The 21,045-nt window shown below is 37.3% G+C and overlaps 1 protein-coding gene and 1 pseudogene across 2 annotated transcripts in view; one reads left to right on the top strand and one right to left on the bottom strand.

Moving 5' to 3' along the window:
- The window catches only part of RAP1B (RAP1B, member of RAS oncogene family), a 46,651-nt gene that overhangs the window by 11,996 nt on the left and 13,610 nt on the right, over positions 1-21,045 (bottom strand). The gene's annotated exons all lie outside the window — the stretch shown is intronic.
- Positions 1,655-2,039, top strand: LOC132528833 (small ribosomal subunit protein uS8-like; annotated as a pseudogene).

Here is a 21,045-nt window from a genome sequence, read left to right on the forward strand (position 1 = left end):
TCCAGAGCCTGTGCTCCACGACGGGAGAGGCCACAACAGTGAGAGGCCCGCATACTGCAAAAAAACCCACAAAAAACAAAAAAAACCCTAAGTTTCAAATTGATTAAAGAGCCCAATGTCAAAAAAAAAAAAAATTATAGGGCTTCTCTGATGGCGCAGTGGTTGAGAGTCCGCCTGCCAATGCAGGGGACACGGGTTCGTGCCCTGGTCCGGGAAGATCCCACAGGCCGCGGAGCGGCTGGGCCCGTGAGCCATGGCTGCTGAGCCTGCGCATCCAGAGCTTGTGCTCCATGACGAGAGAGGCCACAACAGTGAGAGGCCCGCGTACCGCAAAGAAAAAAAAAAGGATTACTTAGGTGATAATTCTATTCAGTTCCATGCACACATTAGCCAACCCCATGGACCTACATTAATATTTGAGAAATATTTAAAAATAAACTTAGGATTTTCATGAAAGATGCCTTCAAATAAATTTTTGTTTCTGAACCCATCTAGAGGGAATATGGTAACTTTGGGGACAAGAATTTCCTAAACATCCCAAAGAGCAAACCAACTAACTTTAACACAAATAAAATTAGACTCATCTCCCTGCATCTTTTATCCTTTAGGTAGCTGGGCTGTGTCACTTTTTGATGCCTTCTTTGTCATTGTTTATCATTAACTTAAAAAAAAAAAGAAAAAAAGACTCACTTCAGTGAACACGCAGCAAAATGCCAACCAATCAGCAATTGCCTCACCTGAGTAACACTGCCTTTTACTTGTTGACATTAACTCACTCCTGCCTTTGAAAGTCTGTGAATCTTTGGACTCTGAAATTCCCTAAAAACCCTATAAGACTAGCAATCTGCTCTGCTCAGGGGAGGCAGTATCAGACCAGGATAGCTTTTCCTTAAGTAATCAATAATTTCAGCTTTGTGTTTTCTGTTTATATATTGAATGGTGTCTCTCGTTCTTTGGGACAGTCAACCTAAGACCCTCATTTGGCATCACTCCAAATGATGCCCTTAGACAAACAAGTGTACTGAATGGGCTGCCTGTGTCCAACTTGTTTGTTCTTTGATTTTCCTATCAGATGAGTCAATCTCAACAATGACGGGTGCTCCAATCAGTGCTTGAGCTCACATTGCTAACTTTGTTACCCTAGGATTTGTACCAAGTAGGTTTTTGTATAAGGCAATTAGGCCTTTTGGCTTTGGCTTGGAGTGTCCTATTTGATAAATATTTTTGCCATTAGTTTATAATTCTTCAGCTACTTGCTTTGCTTTTGTTCATCTACTTGCTCAAAATTTTGTCTCTCATGTTTTGTTTTGTCCTGTACTGTCTTGTTTCCATTCATTGAATAAGGGAGTGCTCCGTGTGGAATGGATGGACACAGGCCTGAGAGCCTCCAATGCAATTCAAACTGGCCCCAAGCACTAAAGGTTAAAGATGAGTAACATCAGTGACCAATTCAGGCAAAGTTGAGTGATGGGCCAAACATCACCTCGGGTCACTTAAACTTTCATGACAGCATTACAAGGTCAATAACCATGGGGTTTATTATGTGGCACCTTCCTAACTTCTGCTTGATCAGGGAACCTGAGAATCTGTTTGTAAGGACACATTTGTTAAAAAAAATTTTAAACTCTTTCTGCCATCTTTCTGTGCTCATATAATGGTGCACACGAAAGTCCTAGCTGATGCTCTCAAGAGCATCAATAATGCTGAAAGGAGAGGCAAGTGCCAGGTTCTTATTAGGCCATGCTCCCAAGTCATCATCCAGTTTCTGTGATAATGAAGCATGGTTACATTAGCAAATTTGAAATCAATGATCACAGGGCTGGGAAAACTGTTGTGAACCTCACAGGCAGGTCAAACAAGTGTGAAGTGATCAGTCCCTAGATTTGATGTGCAACTCAAAGATCTAGAAAAATGGCAGAAAAACCTGCTCCTGTCCTATCAGTTTGGTTTCACTGAGCTGACAACTTCAGATGGCATCACGGACCATGAAGAAGCAAGATAAAAACACAGGAGAGAAAATCCTGGGTTTCTTTTTCTAGGGATGTAATACAAACATGCAAATAAAATGCCTCAATGGGGACTTCCCTAGTGGTCCAGTGGTTAAGAATCTGCCTTCCAATGCACGGGATGCGGGTTCGATCCCTGGTTGGGGTACTAAGATCCCACATGCCCTGGGGAAGCTAAGCCCACATGCTCTGGAGCCCACCCTCTGGAGCCCATGCGCCACAACTAGAGAGACGCCTGCGCACAGCAACAAAGATCCCATGTGCCTCAACTAAGACCTGCCAGCCAAAAAAAAAAAAAAAAAAAAAGCCCCAATGGAAAAAAAATTTAAAGCACTCTTAAGTCATTTTTATCTAGGAATAATTTACATCCAGTAAAACAAGCAGATCTTAAGCATACAATTAAATGAGTTTGGGCATATGCCAATACCCTCACAACCACAAACACAGCCCTCATTCAGATTTAAAACACTTCCAGGGACTTCCCTGGTGGTCCAGGATGCGGGTTCCATCCCTGGTCGAGGAACTAAGATCCCACATGCCATGGGGCAGCTGAGCCTGCGCACCGCAACTACTGAGACTGCACGCCACAACTAGAGAGAAGCCTGCACGCCGTAACGAAAGATCCCGTGTGCCGCAACTAAGACCCGACACAGCAAAATAAATAAATACTTGAAAATTTATATTAAAAAAAGATTTAAAACACTTCCATTACCCAGACAGTTCCCAATGTGCCTCTTCCCACTTAATTACCCCAACACCGTTTTCTTGACTCTAGTGATCTCTTTCTTATTTGCCAAGGCCATACCTCTTCTAGGAAAAACTTCTGTGTCTTTTATAAACTTCCAATATAATCTCAACTCTTGCACTTACACTGGTAAATTACAAAAATGGTGACTTTGACAACTGCAACGTAACAACAGGACTTACGGCCAACTTTTTTTTTTTTTTTTTTTTTGCGGTACGCGGGCCTCTCACTGTTGCGGCCTCTCCCGTTGTGGAGCACAGGCTCCAGACGCACAGGCCCAGCGGCCACGGCTCACAGGCCCAGCCGCTCCGCAGCATGTGGGATCCTCCCAGACCGGGGCACGAACCCGCGTCCCCTGCATCAGCAGGCGGACTCACAACCACTGCGCCACCAGGGAAGCCCACGGCCAACTTTTAAAATGTAAAAATTAATACTTTAAGAGGAATTATAAATATAGAAAAATTATGAGACAAAAATAACATTCAATAATCAACTTCTCTAATTGGTATTCTGAAGCCTCAAAATAAAATGACTAAGATTGTCTCTCTTTACTCCCCTGCTCAAACCTTTGGAAACCTACCCTCCCTGAATCATTGTCTCTTTATACTATCCACAATACCCTTCTATTCCATCTGCTCCTTACCCATACCTCTGAAATGAACTACCTTTTTTGGGGGGTTTCTCAGCAAAGGAAAAATTATACTAAACAACCGCCTCTTTAAATTGCTGAAGTGGAAGTCAGAGCTATAGAAACTGAATTTAAAGACTGGTCTAGAATTTAGTTGGGAGTTATGCTTAAAGATTTTTCTAAATCTCAGGTAGACTGACAGAAATCTGTTGCAGGATCCCAACTTACTTACTAATTACTTAATTTCATCATAGAGGAAAAAGGTTAAAAGCAGCATGATAGTCAAGACCAGATTCAAACAGCCCAGCCTGTTAAAAAAAAAAAAAAATTGGCCTTGAGAGAACAAGAACCTATTTAGGAAATACACTATTTCAGGGCTAGATTGGTCAACATTTAGTATTGTAGACAAAATGAACACTACATGATAGGAAACAAAATAAAAATTGACTCCAGGAAATTTTAAAGGGAGACATGTCCCTTCTTTCTGTAAATGGGCTCAGACCTGAATAGGAAACTGAAAATGGAAAATCAGAAAATCTACAATAGTTGAGCATTTTCAGAGATCCTCACAAAGTAAACAAGCTAAAAAGAAAAATTAAACCAAAAGGTCTTTGTTTTCTAAGAAATGGGGGCCTATGGGTGAGGAAACTTGTACATACTGACTAAAAAAAGTAAACATTTATGTGAACTGCATTTCTTAATGCGATGCCTGGGGTCCTACTTCCCAGTTGCTTCATTTACCCATAAATGAGTATTACTTGTTGCTAGAATGAGTCAGGTTCATCCATATTATTGCTTCTATTAGTAGTTTGTGTTCCTTCTATCTCTTTATTATTGATAAAAAGCAGATCCACTGTATGGATATAGATAACATTTTCTTTATCCATTCACCCGCTCATGGACATTTGGTTTGTTTCCAGTTTGTGGATATTATAAATAATGCTTATCAATTTGTTTTAATTTTAGTAACTCAACCAAGAATTTTTACTGCAGATCTCTAAGATCACAGGAAATTGAGAACATTTCAAATTTTGAAGTAGGAAATATGAAAGTCATCAATAGACTTTCAAATTTAAAAACATAGTGACAAAACATATCTAACTTACCAATAAGCAGCTTTCTAACAAGGAACACTGGTAAGTAACAACCACAAATGAACAGTCATTCTCTTTCATTAATTTTTTTGGCCAGTATTTCCTAATATGGACAAACGACCAAAATATTTTTATTTAAATCCTAATAAATACCAATGCTACGGATATTATTTTCCTTAAAAAAAAAAAAGTCTAGCAGTATGAAAGCCAAGATTTGAGCTAATACCTGCTTTTCAAATCTGTGCCTTCTACTACACCAGCTTTGAAAAACTGTTCACATATTCTAAGCCTGGGATAAAACGTGGATTTCATTATGAATGCCAACTCTGATTGACTGGCAATGACCATTACTTCTGTTTTAAAAATTTCATGCACAATTTTAAGATGGGTAGAGTTATAACAGAATTTCAAAGGGATTTGTGATAACTGCTGTTTGAGACATTGAGAACAACTGTTCTCTTTCATTGAACTCCAAAAGAGGGACAATTTTGACAGCATAGCATAGTGGTTCACAGCACCTAAGTTTTAAATCCTCGTTCTGTATAAACTTGGCAAGTCATGAAACCTTTCAGAGCTTCCCTTTCCTTACAGGGAAAATGGAGACAGTAATGCCTACATGGGAAGGTTGTGAGATGGATACACAAGAGCATAAACTCCACAAAAACAACAATTTTTGTCTGTTTTATAATATCCCCGAACCTCAAACAGTGACTGACATATAGTATGTGCTCAACTAATTAAAGAATGAAATGTAGTGATTTCCCTCAAGAGTACTTACACATAGTAATAATCAGTAAAAGATAGCTTTAAAAATAATTGTAACAGCAATGGTCTGGGCTACTGCTCAATACAGTGTAGGAGAACTGATGTTCCCTCAGTTGAGAATCACTGCTCTACCCTTTTACCTACTAGCTTAATAAAACATTAAGAATGCAGGAGGAGGGCTGCTATCCAGCTTCTGTCTAATTTAGAAAGTTTCTTCTAGTTAGGCAAAGAGGTACAATGCATAGCCAGAACTATTTTATACAATGCATAGCCTAAAACTATTTTCCAATCATATGTGGGTTTCTATCCTTAATTTAGTCCTCCTGTCACTACAACCAGTTTGGAACATGTTAAAATCAACTGAACTATATTATAATTCTTTAGCTATACTTACTATTTAAGCATCATCTAAGAGGCACTTTTATTTATTTATTTTAAACATCTTTATTGGAGTATAATTACTTTACAATGGTGTGTTAGTTTCTGCTTTACAACAAAGTGAATCAGTTATACATATACATATGTTCCCATATCTCTTCCCTCTTGGGTCTCCCTCCCTCCCACCCTCCCTATCCCACCCCTCTAGGTGGTCACAAAGCACCGAGCTGATCTCCCTGTGCTATGTGGCTGCTTCCCACTAGCTATCTGTTTTACGTTTGGTAGTGTATATATGTCCATGCCACTCTCTCACTTTGTCACAGCTTACCCTTCCCCCTCCCCATATCCTCAAGTCCATTCTCTAGTAGGTCTGTGTCTTTATTGCCATCTTACCCCTAGGTTCTTCATGACCTTTGTTTTTTCTTCTCCTTAGATTCCATATATATGTGTTAGCATATGGTATTTGTTTTTCTCTTTCTGACTTACTCCACTCTGTATGACAGACTCTAGGTCCATCCACCTCACTACAAATAACTCAAATTCGTTTCTTTTTATGGCTGAGTAATATTTCATTGTATATATGTGCCACATCTTCTTTATCCATTCATCCGATGATGGACACTTAGATTGCTTCCATCTCCTGGCTATTGTAAACAGAGCTGCAATGAACATTTTGGTACATGACTCTTTTTGAATTATGGTTTTCTAAGAGGCACTTTTAGAATACATTTTAACATCTCTGAAACTGGAATGTACCTTATAGCAAACTCCCTTGTCAATACAAAAAGCTAATTATATGTCAGTATTTTTAATCATTTAAAAATGTAGTTTAGGGAGAAAGACTGGGAAATAACTCTCCTGTAAGTCTTTAAAAAACATTACAATGGGGCTTCCCTGGTGGCACAGTGGTTGAGAGTCCGCCTGCCGATGCAGGGGACATGGGTTCATGACCCGGTCCGGGCAGATCCCACATGCCGCAGAGCGGCTGGGCCCGTGAGCCATGGCCTCTGAGCCTGCGCGTCCGGAGCCTGTGCTCCGCAACAGGAGGCCACAGCAGTGAGAGGCCCGTGTACCGCAAGAAAAAAATATATATATATATTGGTAACTACTGGCAGTTAAAAAAAGGGGGGGGGGAATTGGATGAAGGCAGTCAAAAGGTATAAACTTCCAGTTATAAGTGCATAAAAGGGATGTAATGTATAACATGATAAATATAATTAACACTGCTTATATTACACAAAAGTTCCTAATAGAGTAATAAATCTTAGGAGTTCTCATTACAAGGAAAATATTATTTTCTATTTCTTTAATTTTGTATCTATACGAGATGATAGATGTTCATTAACTTATTGTGGTAATTATTTCATGATGTATCTAAGTCAGTTCATTATGCTGCACACCTTAAGCTTATACAGCGCTTGTACGTCAACTTTATCTCAATAAAACCAGGAAAAAAAGTGGCCATTAGAAAATCAAAAATGCCAAGTTTAGCCTGTCACTCAACTCACAATGAATTATAATTATAAAATATTCATGTTGGCAAAAAAGGGAATTTTTCAGATAAATAACATGCTGATTGTGATGTATGTTTAAAGAAAAGACAAGCTTAAAAGAACCAATTAAAATTCTTTCAATTCTATTTTTAAACCTTAATAACTAGTATGCCTCTTCTCAAAAAGGGCTAAGAGTTAACTATTAAACATTACAAAATTAAACTTATTATTTTAAGTGCTTTATAGAAAAATACTCTATACAATGTAAATATTGACATTTTAAACATTTTCCTCTCTTATATAAGCTGTATTTGTCTTTTTTATTAATTATCATGCTAAAAAATCTGGAAAGAAAAGATAAATAGGGTAGCAAAGTATTTAAGTTCTAAGTACTTGGATTGTATTCTGAGAAGCCTGCTGATCTGTTGTGCCTTCTTGTACATAAGTAGGAAATAAGGATTAAGACACACACAAAGATACAAAGTATCTTAGAAATTATTAGAAGTATATTAGAAATTACTGACAGATGGTAACTAGACATCATGGTGATCATAACTTTCATAATGCATATAAACGTTGAATCACTTGAAACTAATATAACATTGTTATACTTCAGTAAAAAAAATTTACAGAGTTCTGACTATTATGTATTATTGCAGTGGACTGCCATTTAAAGAGATGGGAAGAACAATTAAAACTATTTTATAATCAACAGAAAAACTGACACTGAAAGAGACTTTAACAACCTTCAAGTTAACGGCAACACCATCAAAAAGTGTTAGATGAAGATGTCAGCAATGGCGGATATCTCGGCTAAACATTTTGCCAAGAATTATGGTGCTATTGGTCAACTGTAAAACATTCTAGTTTGATTTCCATTGTAGGTGATGGGATTTGATTTTGTTGGTTTATATATGCTCTCTTTTATGGCATTTCTTGTACGTAATGGCATTTATCCAAAAAATCTGAATGCAGTTTGGAAGTTATCTGTAATGAATTATAAATTAACAATAACCTGTTTATATATTAATCTGAAATTCCAGAATTATTTGAATCAAGCTTTAATCTATGAATTCACCAATTATATTAACTCATTAGTTAATGAGGGAAACTCAGATGCCCATTTTTTGGGGGGTGGCTAAACAGGCAAGAACATAGAATACGTGCAAAATGAATTTATCAGTAGTGCCATTTCTCATTTATACTTCTTCATCAGCGAGAAAGTGCATATATACAAGTAGACATTTATCCAGTTATAAATATGAAGCATGATTCACACAGCTTCTCCAACAATCTAACATTCCAGATGAAGAAAATCAATTAAATTTGTAAAGAACTATCAAAACACGGAAAATTCCACTATGGTTACAACTGGAAGTATTTTCTACACTAATTTTTCAAATGTATAAATATTTCTGCTACTTATCTATGAATAAAAAATTTAGGGGGTAATTTTCGGTATTATATGTCGTTTGCATTTAAAGATTCCTAATTTTAGTTACTTATATAGATCCCCTAAAATTTGTAGGACTACAACCAACTCCTGGATCAATCGAAGTAAGTGATACATTAGAGACTTATCTTTGCTTTCATTGGTTCTTTTTATCAGTTTAAGCAAGTGTTTAATTCTAGTCTCAGAGAAAATCATAGCAAAGATATGTAATGACAAGAAAATAAAACCCCTATGGTTCCTTCTCAAGTCAAGTTTCAGTGTCGGCTTTGTAATTGCTTGAAATGAAAGTTGAGGAAAGAAGACACAATCATATTCTACATAAAGTTCAGTAAATTTATTTAAGATAATATTTCATCAATCAGAAATGATTGGCATTTTTACAAAAATACAAAACAATAATGGATGCTATAACGATTCTGAGCAGAAAATTCTGAAGACATTTATGAGTCAAAGAAAATAAAAATCAGTAAAGTTTTAGTCTAAATGTATTCACTATATAAAAGTACATATCAAAAAGCAAACAACTGATTCAATTATCTACCATTCTGTATTGCATATTTTTCCTTAACAAGACCTAGGGCACACCCAAGTTCAGATATTACTGTCCCCAATTAAGAACTATAAGAGTAAATCTAAATATCATCGGGGGAATTTTAAAAAGCATTACAAAATGATAAACAGATGTACTAAAAAAAACCCCTTGGCTATTTACTTCATGTTGACATTTACTGAAGACCTACAGTGAACCAAGAATTGTGCTAGAACCTGATGATTAAAAAAGAAAACCTAAGACATGACACCTTCTAATCAAGATTACTGTATTATAGCATTCAATATTCAACATTCATATGTGAGTCCCTTCTGTATGTTAGGCTCTGTTCCAGGCAAAGGGAATAAAGCAGTGAATAAAAGACACTGCCCCAATAATTTACTGCCCTGGGGTGGGGTGGGGGAACAAATAAAATCAATATAAAATATGTCAATCTGACAAGCACTATGGAGAAAAACATATAAAACAAGTTAAGGGAGATAGTGTGGGAATGGAGGGATTATAGCTCAGTACCCAGTCATTTCAACAAATTGATATTAAATCCTATTTTTAACAAAACACTCTACCATTAGGCTTTGTTCTGTTCAGTAACTTTAATATTTTTGGTGGGATAATGTTCCAACTAATTTGTGGCTGAAGTTAAATGTGGATTGGGGAGAGTCACAGAGATTTGTCTAGGATCCACGAGAGAGCTCATGGCTTCTATGCCCCTTCTTCCTTTGCTAATAGGGGTATAAATGGGATTTCTGGAGGAATCTAAACATTAGCTGGTCTTAGGAGGTACCGTTATTCAACACGTACAAAATGCCCCTCGGTGATTTCCTTTGCCAGCTCTGGACAGGAGGATATTCATGATTCCCCCCATTGTGTAGAAAGAATAACACATAGATCAGGATAGAAGAGAATGCTCCTGACTCATGAATACTCAGGATGCAGTCCTTAGGAGGGTAGTGTCCAGGAAACATCTTTGAAGTATTCCTCGCACTATCTCAGCCCACGTTGATCGTTCCTCTGACAGGCTGCACCAAATACTTTAGGATTTAATCATACACTATCTTGTCTTCTAAGAGGAGGAAAAAAGCTGTAGAAAGCAACATTATCTTGTGATTTAAGAGGCTTGGCTCTATTTTAGAAGTTAAATAATCTGAGATAAATAAATTTATTCTCAATTTCCAGGTTCCTTTGTCTGTAAAATGAGGAAATAAGGGAAAGTGAAGTATTGAGCAGAGATGCCTTACTCAGCCCGGTAGGCATGCAAATGCCTCAAGCAGCAAGGTGTTAATATTAGGGAATGGTGTGGATTGCAGCCAAATAGAGCGAATGCTTATACAGCTAGAATCTTTCAAATTCTAAAAACTGTGAATATTGTGAAAACCAACAAATCTATTTGAGTTACGGAGATTTGGATACCAGTTTTTTACTTCTGGACTGGATGAACTCTAAGGTCCCTTTCAATTCCAAAATGTACTGTTACATCAAGTTTTGAAGAATTATAATTCAGATATAATTTTTAAAGTATCCTAATGTTATATTCCCTCTTCTTAATTAATATAAAAAACGATACACAGTTGACCCTCGAACAACATGGGTTGTTGTTAACATGGGTTAGTGGAACCATGTGGGATCCACTTATACATGAATTTTTAAAAATAAATACGTACTACACAATTGGAGGTTGGTTGACTCCTTGGATGCTCAGGGCTGACTGTAAAGTTATACTTGAATTTTCGGCTGCACGTGTACTGGTCCACCTAACCCTCGTGTTGTTCAAGGGTCAATTGTAAAATTCTATGTTTGTAATAAAATTTAATGATAATGTAAATATTCTTTTCCTAACTTCATAATGGAGGGTTAATATTATATAGACATTTTAGAATTATCATCTTTCAAATATAATATAGATAAAACTAAATAAAAGACTGGAAACAATAAGGACAATCTCCCTATTCATAGGCTGTCCTATGGGAAAATCTGTCAACAACTACTGGGCATTCAACCAAGGCAAGATGCAAACGCCTTCTACATTTTCTTCTTCCTTCTGGCATGCTACTCCAAGATGCTTTGTGCAGTTAAGGCTTCTTTCAAAGTAATTTAAGATTAGGGCATGGGCATGAGATTCTCCCTCAGGAAATATACTTCTCTTCAACTATCACCCCAAATGAAGAGATTGGTTGTAGAGGGGATTATACATATTGATTATGGGGATTAAGATTGGGAAGTAAAATATAAAAAGAAGTAAAAAGTGGTTGTAAAGGAGAAGTCTATATATAAAATATGCAAAAAATGTGGAGTGGGGACCAAATGTCACCAGGCTGACCCATGAAACATTGAATAATAGATTCTAATTAAAGACTGCTTTAATCCTATCCAGGATAAAATATAATACACCATCAAACCAAAGGAATTAAGGAAACTTTGGTTATATTAATCCAGTAACAAAATTTGTATCCACAAGGGTACCTTGAAAATGCTTGAAATCAAGATTATCTTGAAAAGCAAATACACTGATTCTTTGTTTTTAAATGATGGACCTATGTTTCAATAACACAAAGCAATCCTATATTTTAAGCAAAACAAATAATCAACTGATATTTTTAGAGACATTCCTTAACCAAGTGTGGCTAATTCATTATCAATAAATAAAGAAGCCATTTGGCTAAGTTTGAGGACCAAACTTAGTTTTTCCTTATACCATAAAAGTAAAACTTATACTACCTTTGCAGCCCAGGGTGGTAAAACATGGATTCTAGAAATAAGAAGACCTAGAACTGGCCACCTATGCAATTTACAAGTGACCTGTCACTTATTTCTAGGCTTGTGTTTTTATGTGTAAAATATGGACAATGATAATACCAATTTCACAGAGTTGATGGGCAGATTAAATAAGAATATATATTATCTATAAAAGCCTTAAGTGTTAGTCATTAACATTATCAATTAGATGCAGAGTAGCCATTATTTATTTATTTTGGTGTTCCCTATTTGGTCTAGAAATGTTTGTTGAATAAAAGAATGACTATCTAAAGACTAATAATTCATTTCCAGCAAAGGAAAGAAATACTTAGATTTTTAAAAGACCACTAACAAGTTACTTTTTTAGGTAAATTGCCATTTAAGTTCATCAGTTATTGACAGATGTCATGAATTCCAATGGAATTCTTGACATTAAAAAAATATGAGGGGGACTTCCCTGGTGGCAAAGTGGTTAAGAATCCGCTTGCTAATGCAGGGGACACGGGTTCAAGTCCTAGTCCAGGAAGATTCTCACATGCCGCGGAGCAACTAAGCCCGTGCGCCACCACTGCTGAGCCTGCACTCCAGAGCCCGCGAGACACAACTACTGAGCCAGTACCAAAGCCTGTGTGCCTAAAGCCGGTGCTCCACAACAAGTGAAGCCACCGCAATGAGAAGCCCGCGCTCTGCAACAAAGAGTAGCCCCCGCTAGCCACAACTAGAGGAAGACTGAGTGCAGCAACGAAGACCCAATACAGCCAAAAATAATAAAATAAATACATAAATAAAAATAATAAAAAAGAGAAGACTTAAAAAAAAAAAATGAGGGGACTTCCCTGGAGTTCCAGTGGTTAAGACTCCGCACTTCCACTGCAGGGGGCATGGGTGTGATCCCTGGTTGGGGAACAAAGATCCAGCATGCCACGCAGCGTGGCCAAAAAAATAAAGAAAGAAAAAAAAGAAAAGGAAAAGGGGGGAGAGGGGAGGAGAAGAAAGAACGTTTGAGATGCTTTGGGCATATATCTTTAAAAAAATTTTTTTTTAATATTAGTTTCTTATATTTGCCCTGTAGGAATTGTAATTTCAGTAGAAAAGAAAATGCTCTGGGCTTCCCTGGTGGTGCAGTGGTTGGGAGTCTGCCTGCCAGTGCGGGGGGGACACGGGTTTGAGCCCTGGTCCGGGAGGATCCCACATGCGGCGGAGCAGCTGATCCTGTGCACCACAACTACTGAGCCTGCGCTCTGGAGCCTGTGTGCCGCAGCTGCTGAAGCCTGGTGCCTAGAGCCCGTGCTCCGCAACAGGAGAGGCCACGGCGATGAGAGGCCTGCGCACTGCAATGAAAGAGTGGCCCCCACTCACTGCAGCTAGGGAGAGCCTGCACACAGCAACGAAGACCCGAAGCAGCCAGGAATATAAAAAAAAAAAAAAAAAGCAAAAAAAAAGCTCTACAGCACAAATAGTATTAAAACCAACAACTTTTGGGTTCCAGAGACACATACTCTCAACCCCATAATCTGACTTATTTATTATTATTTTTAATCTGACTTATTCTTTAAATCAGTCTCATTAATAAATGTAAAAAATAGGTTATAATAAGAAACAATACTTAAAAAGTGATCAGCGACATTTCATAGTTCCTTTCCATTAAAATTCTCCAAATAGCTACAGTCAAATTAAAATTCTTCCAAAACATTGGTAACTAGCAATTTTCCTATCCTCAAGTTGTTCAGCTACGACCTCCCCCCTTTCATCCCCCCCAGTTTGAAATTCTGTGATCTTAAATTATAAATAAAGGGCTAAGTAAAAACACTTAACTACTGGTTCCTGAAGTCAAGTGACACTACTCCCACTAAGCACTTTCTGGGGAGATGATACTTGATTTCTCCTTTCCGCCTCCAACTCCCGAAGTAGTATTTTAGCAGCTAAAGAGGATTACTGTGCTCTCTGCTCACTCCTAAATAAAATTAACTAATTCAAACATTAAAAGAAACTGGACTAATCTTTTGGACACAATGACAGTGTTCAAAACTTCTGAGCAGATTAAAAAATTATTTTTTGGAGGAAAAATTAAGAGGTCCAAACATTACCTCACACCCTCTTTTAAAAATGTTTCCAATCTTACTAACTTAAATTCTGCCAAGAAAGGTCTTCTCTGTTAACTAGATTTCTAAATCTAGTCGAGCATAGAATTTATAGACTGTCAAACTGTTTTACAGCATTTTCTCTATTCTGACCATATTTATAACACCTCACAGAGGAATAAAATTCTTCCTTTACCCTTTTCATGGACTAATTTTGCCAGTAAATGAAGCTTATTCTAACATATACTATGACATGCAATTTAAAGTCATGTTTCCAGTTTTATTACTGGACTTTTCACTGTAGTTACCTTTCGAAGTTCAGTACTTGATCACATCTCTGAGAGAATATATTAACTACAGCATAAAAATTTATCACTAATCTAACAACTGCAGAAAAACCATATAAAGAAATCTTAATAGATTTCTCAGTCAACAATACATGAGCAACGTAGTTAAGTGACAAAAAAAACAGAGATCCCAAAAATGTTTCAAAATCAGGCAAGAAGAAATAACGGGGGCTCAAGATCACCACATTAGTTTCTATCAGATCCCTCCAAACAGGTTGGATTTGGAGGGATCTGACAGATTCCTCTCCCCTGCTCCCCAGGTCCTTGGACATGTCCTAAAAATTAACCTGTCAGTTTTTTTCCTCTGTCAGATCTAGCTGTAAATTCTATAGGCATACATAACTCAAAATCTGCTGTGTCTTCTGAACTGAATTTAGGTAACCCAAGTATGGACATTAACTTTATTATTTGCTATATATCTTAGAATCTGATACACACACACACATACTCACTCACACGGAGGCCTTAGTTAACTGTATTTTAAATTGAAAAAACAAACAAACAAATGGTAAAATAGGAAAAGATAACAACAGTTAAGAGCACAGGGCTTCCCTGGTGGCGCAGTGGTTAAGAGTCCGCCTGCCAACGCAGGGGACATGGGTTCGAGCCCTGGTCTGGGAAGATCCCACATGCTGTGGAGCAACTAAGCCCGTGTGCCACAACTACTGAGCCCTCATGCCACAACTACTGAAGCCCGTACGTCTAGAGCCCATGCTCCGCAACGAGAAGCCACCACAATGAGAAGCCTGCGCAGTGCAACGAAGAGTAGCCCCCGCTCGCTGCAACTAGAGAAAGCCAGCACGCAGCAACAAAGATCCAACACAGCCAAAAATAAATTAATTAATTAAAAAAAAAAAGCATAGACTTTAGATCTGATTTCCTGGATTAGAATGCCAGTTCTAACACATATTAGCTAAGTGACCTTGGTCATGATATTTTAACCTCTCTGTGCCTCATTTCCTCATCTGAAAATGGGAAAAAACAGTACTTCTTAAAATTAAAAAAATTTCAAATAAAATAAATTATTCCATGCAAAATGCTTAACACAAAATAAGCAGTCAGTAAATGGTACTTGAAAATCTTTTTATCCTATCTAGCTGTCTACAGTGCTTAAAACTTGAAGCACCTATAAGACTTCAAAAGCATACTATAGTATACTACAGAAAATTGTATACCCTAAGGAGTTGTCATTTGTCTCTCTTCTCCACACCATTACCAAGTCTGATCCATTCTACCCTGATGTTTCTGAAATCAATTCCATTCTCTCCACTCCATTACCCCATAAGAACTCTCATTTCTCATGTGGAAAAAAGGGGGATACAGGATGCAAATATGAAGGGAAAACGTTAATTTATTATACACTTGAATGTCCATGAACAGATTAGAGATGTTAGTTTTAACTGTGAAGACAAAGAGGTAGGGCATTCCAGAAATCTGAGAAAAAACAAATATGACAGCTATATTTCGGTGGCTTTTACATCCCAGAAGATGCTCTGTAAGTATGGAACTTTAAAACGTTTATAGTGTTTGTACTGTGTTAGCTCGCAATCAAGTCAATTTTACAGAACAAAATGCTATGGGTGCAGAGAAGAGAACTGTCTGTAAGGATATATCAGGCAAGGTTTCACTAAGTGGATATTTAAGCCAGACCAGTGGATATTTTAAGGGAATAGGGAGGTTCACTGAGAGATAAGGGCATTCCAGGAAAAAGGACTAGCATGAGAGAATTCATTACATCATGAGTACATGGGGAAGGGGGTTAGGTACAAGAGGAAGGGGAGCCTTGACCTGCATTCTATAAGAAACAGAAACAAAGTTTGCAAGTTGGGAAATGATATGAACATATCTGTGTTTTAGAAAGAATACAGAAGCAGAGAGTATTAGTTTCCTGAACTCTGGGAATTCAGTAGGAGTTTAATGCAGGTAAGAGATGGTGACCTAAGTCAGTGTAGTGGCAGAAGGAATAAAGAGAAAGGATATTTGAGAAATTTCTAAGTCAGACTCAAGAGAACATGAGGACAGACAACACTGGGTGAGGAAAGGAAGATGAGATGCAGCATGATCAAAAAGATGGATAGTGACACCATTGAAACAGATAGGGAGCCTAAGAGGAACACACTTGGTTTAGTAGGTATCTTTTATCTTTTGGAATAGGTCTCAAAGACAATGGAGGAAAAACTGACAACAGTATGGACATGGCAGTAGCATCTTTTATTCTCAAAGCGATTAGAAAGAAGATGCTCAATGCCTGTGTTCAAAAGGCTTCAGGTACAGAACGGACACTGATTTGTTTAGGAAGATTATAAATGTACCATGTGTAATTTGTTTCACTCAATATTTCTGGTGTATTAATTTGAAATATACAATTTATTTAGATGATTACAAATCTCAATTTAAGGTTTTATAATTTTAGTTGTAAGCCTTTATCTTTGATGGAGTCTTTTGCCAGTTTATGAGAAAAAGGAATATGAACAGAAAAAATTAGCACTGTACAAAACCAAAAATCTTTCTAGGCTTAATGAGCTTCTCAGTGTAAAATACTCAGTGACTAGCTTGTATTGTATGTACAATAAACCATAACATATAAAAATCACTTGCCTAGACTGTGTCTTTGGACTTGGTCCTTCGTCCTTTTCCTCTTTATCTTAAGCCTTCTGTAAACAGGGCAGAAGTAAGCACCTTACATCCTATTTCTGATTTCTCTAGGAATAAATAGATACTACGGCTATGGTGACACCATTGCTAGTGTTTACTCAACATTCTTTTAAGGTCTAGTCTAAAAATAAAATGTATCTATTAAAAATCAACAAAAACTACTACAAGCAAAGAAATGCAGATTTCCTCCTTCTCTTGTGAAAAGGACACCATTCTTTTTTGACTTTAATCTAAATGTTCCCATTTTCTTGTCTTCTCAAGTCTTTTCATCACCCAAATCCGACCTTTACATTTCTATACAGGAATATAATGTTGGATACACTTGCTTTAAAGGCTCAAGTAATTTTTCTACAACAATGTCCATGATATAAGCTGGCAAGTCTCACAAGGTGGCAAAAAGAACCATAAAAAGCTAAAATAACAAAAGGACTCTATTCACATTCTTAAAACAAGAAAAATAATGAAAGGATAACAACCAAGCACACCATCCCAGAAGAGCCTATTTTAGCCAATAGATTAATCAAATTAAGGACATCTTTTTGGTATAAGTAACAATATTTTTAATGGCTCCTTTGCATCAATACTACCAGGCACAGTGCATGTCTCAGAATAGTTTATGTCCCACAATGGCTCAACTGCTGACCAAATTTGTAAGGATTTTTAGTAGCCACTTTAAGTTATATACCTGCTATTAGAGAGATCTCAGCCATGGTGTTCTCTGATTTACATAACATGAACACATACAAAAGCTAACTGCAGCACAGGAATGACTAGGCACACACTACCCTAGATGTTTCCTTACAAACACCGTCTCTGTTAATCTGTGATCAAAGCTTAAACCGCTTTAAGAGGAAAATTTCAAGCTGCCTAGGACTTTGCTATATCTAATAAAGTACATTTAAATAAAGCATTAATCATCCGACAGATGATACAATTTTTAGTTTAGAAATTTAGTAGCACCACCTTCTGATAAGGACACCATGATGTCATACACAAATATATTCCTAAATAATTAATCAAATGCACTTCTGTATTTTCATTTGAATATTAAAGAACATCTATCCAAAATAAATAATATTCAGAAACTTAAGAAATAAAAGCCCAAGTGTCCCAACACCCCTCTCCCACTAAGCCAACTGTCTAGTTACCAGGCATTTATTAAACTGTGCTAACACAGTGATAAGCAAAAAAGATAGCCACATCAAAGTGAAATCAGGGTGACCAATAGTCCTGATTTTAGCACTCAGTCTTATGTCCCAAGAAATCCTCAGTCCTGAGAAAAACAAGGTGGCTGGTCGTCTTTTGTGGAATACATATTGATAGGAATTTGCTTCCTCTCATGTTTCATAATTTTAAAGATGTGGAACTGTGAAGGCTTAGAAAACATCTTGCAGGGACTTCCCTGGTGGCGCAGGAGTTAAGACTCCACGCTCCCAGTGCGGGGGGACCCAGGGTTCGATCCCTGGCCACGGAACTAGATCCCACATGCATACCGCAACTAAGAGCTCGCATGCCACACCTAAGGAACCCGCCTGCCACAACTAAGGAGCCTGCCTGCCACAACTAAGACCCAGCACAACCAAATAAATAAATAAAAACATCTTCCCGGCAATCAATAAAAAAAAAAATCTTGCAAATGTACAAGCTGATTTTGTTTTCACAATGTGATCATACTCTTCTCTGAAATAAAACATGGACACTAAAAACCAAACTGTGTACATCACTTAGTATAAGAGCAAAGTTTGAGTGTGTATGGTAACAAACAATATTTGTATGGCCTTTACAATTTACAATGTATTTTGACACGACTTTTCTCATTTGGATAAAAATTCAAGGAATCTGTCATGAAGGAACACTGTCCCTTAATTAGAAAAGTATAGCTTTCATAGAATTAGTATCTGAATATGCATTAAGTGCAAGTGATCACAAGGGTTACAAAGATGAACGAAACATACTTGCTCTCAAGAAGCTTACAATTTTGTAAGAAAGGTGAGACAAAAATCATGGAAAATATCATGAGAAAAACAAAAATACTATGGAAATTCAGAAAAAGGTCGGCAGCAAAATGTAGGAATATGATTAGACTACAGTAGAAAGCATGGTCTGAGTGGACCTCAAGGTACAAAGGGACAGGGAAAAAAAATAGCAAGAGAGTCTACAGTTAAGATAATGAAGATCTCTGAGTATTAGTCAAGAGATTTGACTCATTTTGTAATCAACAGTACTGGATATTTTGAAGAAAAACATACCAATATTGAGAAAAACTAAAGCTACTTTTTTTAAAAAAATTAATTTTATTTATTTATTTTTGCTGTGTTGGGTCTTCGTTTCTGTGCGAGGGCTTTCTCCAGTTGTGGCAAGTGGGGGCCACTCTTCATTGCGGTGCGCGGGCCTCTCACTATCGTGGCCTCTCTTGTTGCGGAGCACAGGCTCCAGACGCGCAGGCTCAGTAGTTGTGGCTCACGGGCCTAGTTGCTCCGTGGCATGTGGGATCCTCCCAGACCAGGGCTCAAACCCATGTCCCCTGCATTAGCAGGCAGATTCTCAACCACTGCGCCACCAGGGAAGCCCTAAAGCTACTTTTTAAATAAAAGGAGTTCTAACAGAAATCTGGACAATACATCTAGAAAAGTTAAGCATTTTATTAAATATGATTAATATGTGGCCTACTTTTAAAATGCATGGATTGATTTGCAAGAAAAACCTGTAACAAAATGAAAACCAAAATTAAGAGGTCAGAAACAATATGCTGCATAGAGGAAAGAAGTTGCAAGGGACTGGCAGAAGATAGTTAAGACAACTGGTAATTTCAGTTTTATCCCACAACGCCGTACGAACACTAAGTACCTACTATGTTCAGGCAGTACAGATACTAGATCCACACATCTTAAGCCTCCCCCTTTTAATAACAGGATGTTCACTTTGATACCACAGCATCTGATATTTAAAGCATACTGAGATTACTTTTAGTTAACACCATGACCACAGAACATGGCACTTAGGGTATTTGCCTAAGATCTCACTTGTACTGACAAATGAGGCAGATGTATGGGCCAGGCCATATTTTTCCTCAAAAAGCCCCTTTGGATATGCCTAAAGCATAAAAAATACTCAGTTAAGGCTTAAATAGTTCATGGCCAGAGATCTATGTATAATGTTAATTGTTGCATAACCAACACTTAACACAGTGCCTGGAATACAGAAGGCAATTATTTGTTGAATGAATCAAAACCAGTTTCTTGCCCTAGAGCAGGGGTTGGCTAATTCCAGCCCACAGGCTAAACTTCACCATGTCTGTTTTTCGTAAATAATGTTTTGTTGGAACACAGCCATACAACTGTGTACTGTCTATGGTTACTCCTACTAACACAGCAGAGTTGAGTGGTTGTGACAGAATACGTGGTCCACAAAGCCTAAGATATTTATTAACCGGCCCTTTACAGAAAGTGTGCTGATATGCCCTGGAAGAGATAAGGATAGATCTTGTCCATTAATTCACTGGTGGCAAATGGGTTTTAGCTCAAACAGCAACTCAAAATATTAATGGCTACCTGGAGTGCAGTGTTAATAATGATTCTGGACTCAAAGGGAAAGAGTTCTCAATTATCAATGTCTACTATGGTTTAGGGAAAGGAGAAACAGGACTGTAACTAAAAAACATTTGAAAATTTCTGCTGTAGAATATTTCACATAGCTAACATGTTGTCTGATAGTTTTACAAAGATGAATTAGTTAGCTGCAAAATAATACGCAAAAACCTCTACAACAACAACAAAAACCTTGAAAGGAATCACTGAGGATGGTCCACCTGAATGCTTAAGACTGTCTATCAAAAACAATTTTGGTTCTGGCATAGTTGATGTTGCTCTATTTTATAACATTCAACAGGCACCTTATACACTTAGTCAACAGATTCAGCTGTCAAGGCCATTTGTGAGGATGATAAAAAACAGTGTTATTAGGGGAACCTAATGTAAGACCCCAACATATCCCAAAACTCCATCAAGCTTTACAGATAAAACTGAAAAGGGCATCTTGGGTAAAGCACTAAATTTTTACATTTGGAGCTAAATCTGATCTATTAAATCTGCTCACTTTGATTTTGGAAGTAGTTAAC

The sequence above is a fragment of the Lagenorhynchus albirostris genome, chromosome 11 (genome assembly GCF_949774975.1).
Source record: "Lagenorhynchus albirostris chromosome 11, mLagAlb1.1, whole genome shotgun sequence".
NCBI classification, from domain to species: Eukaryota; Metazoa; Chordata; class Mammalia; order Artiodactyla; family Delphinidae; genus Lagenorhynchus; species Lagenorhynchus albirostris.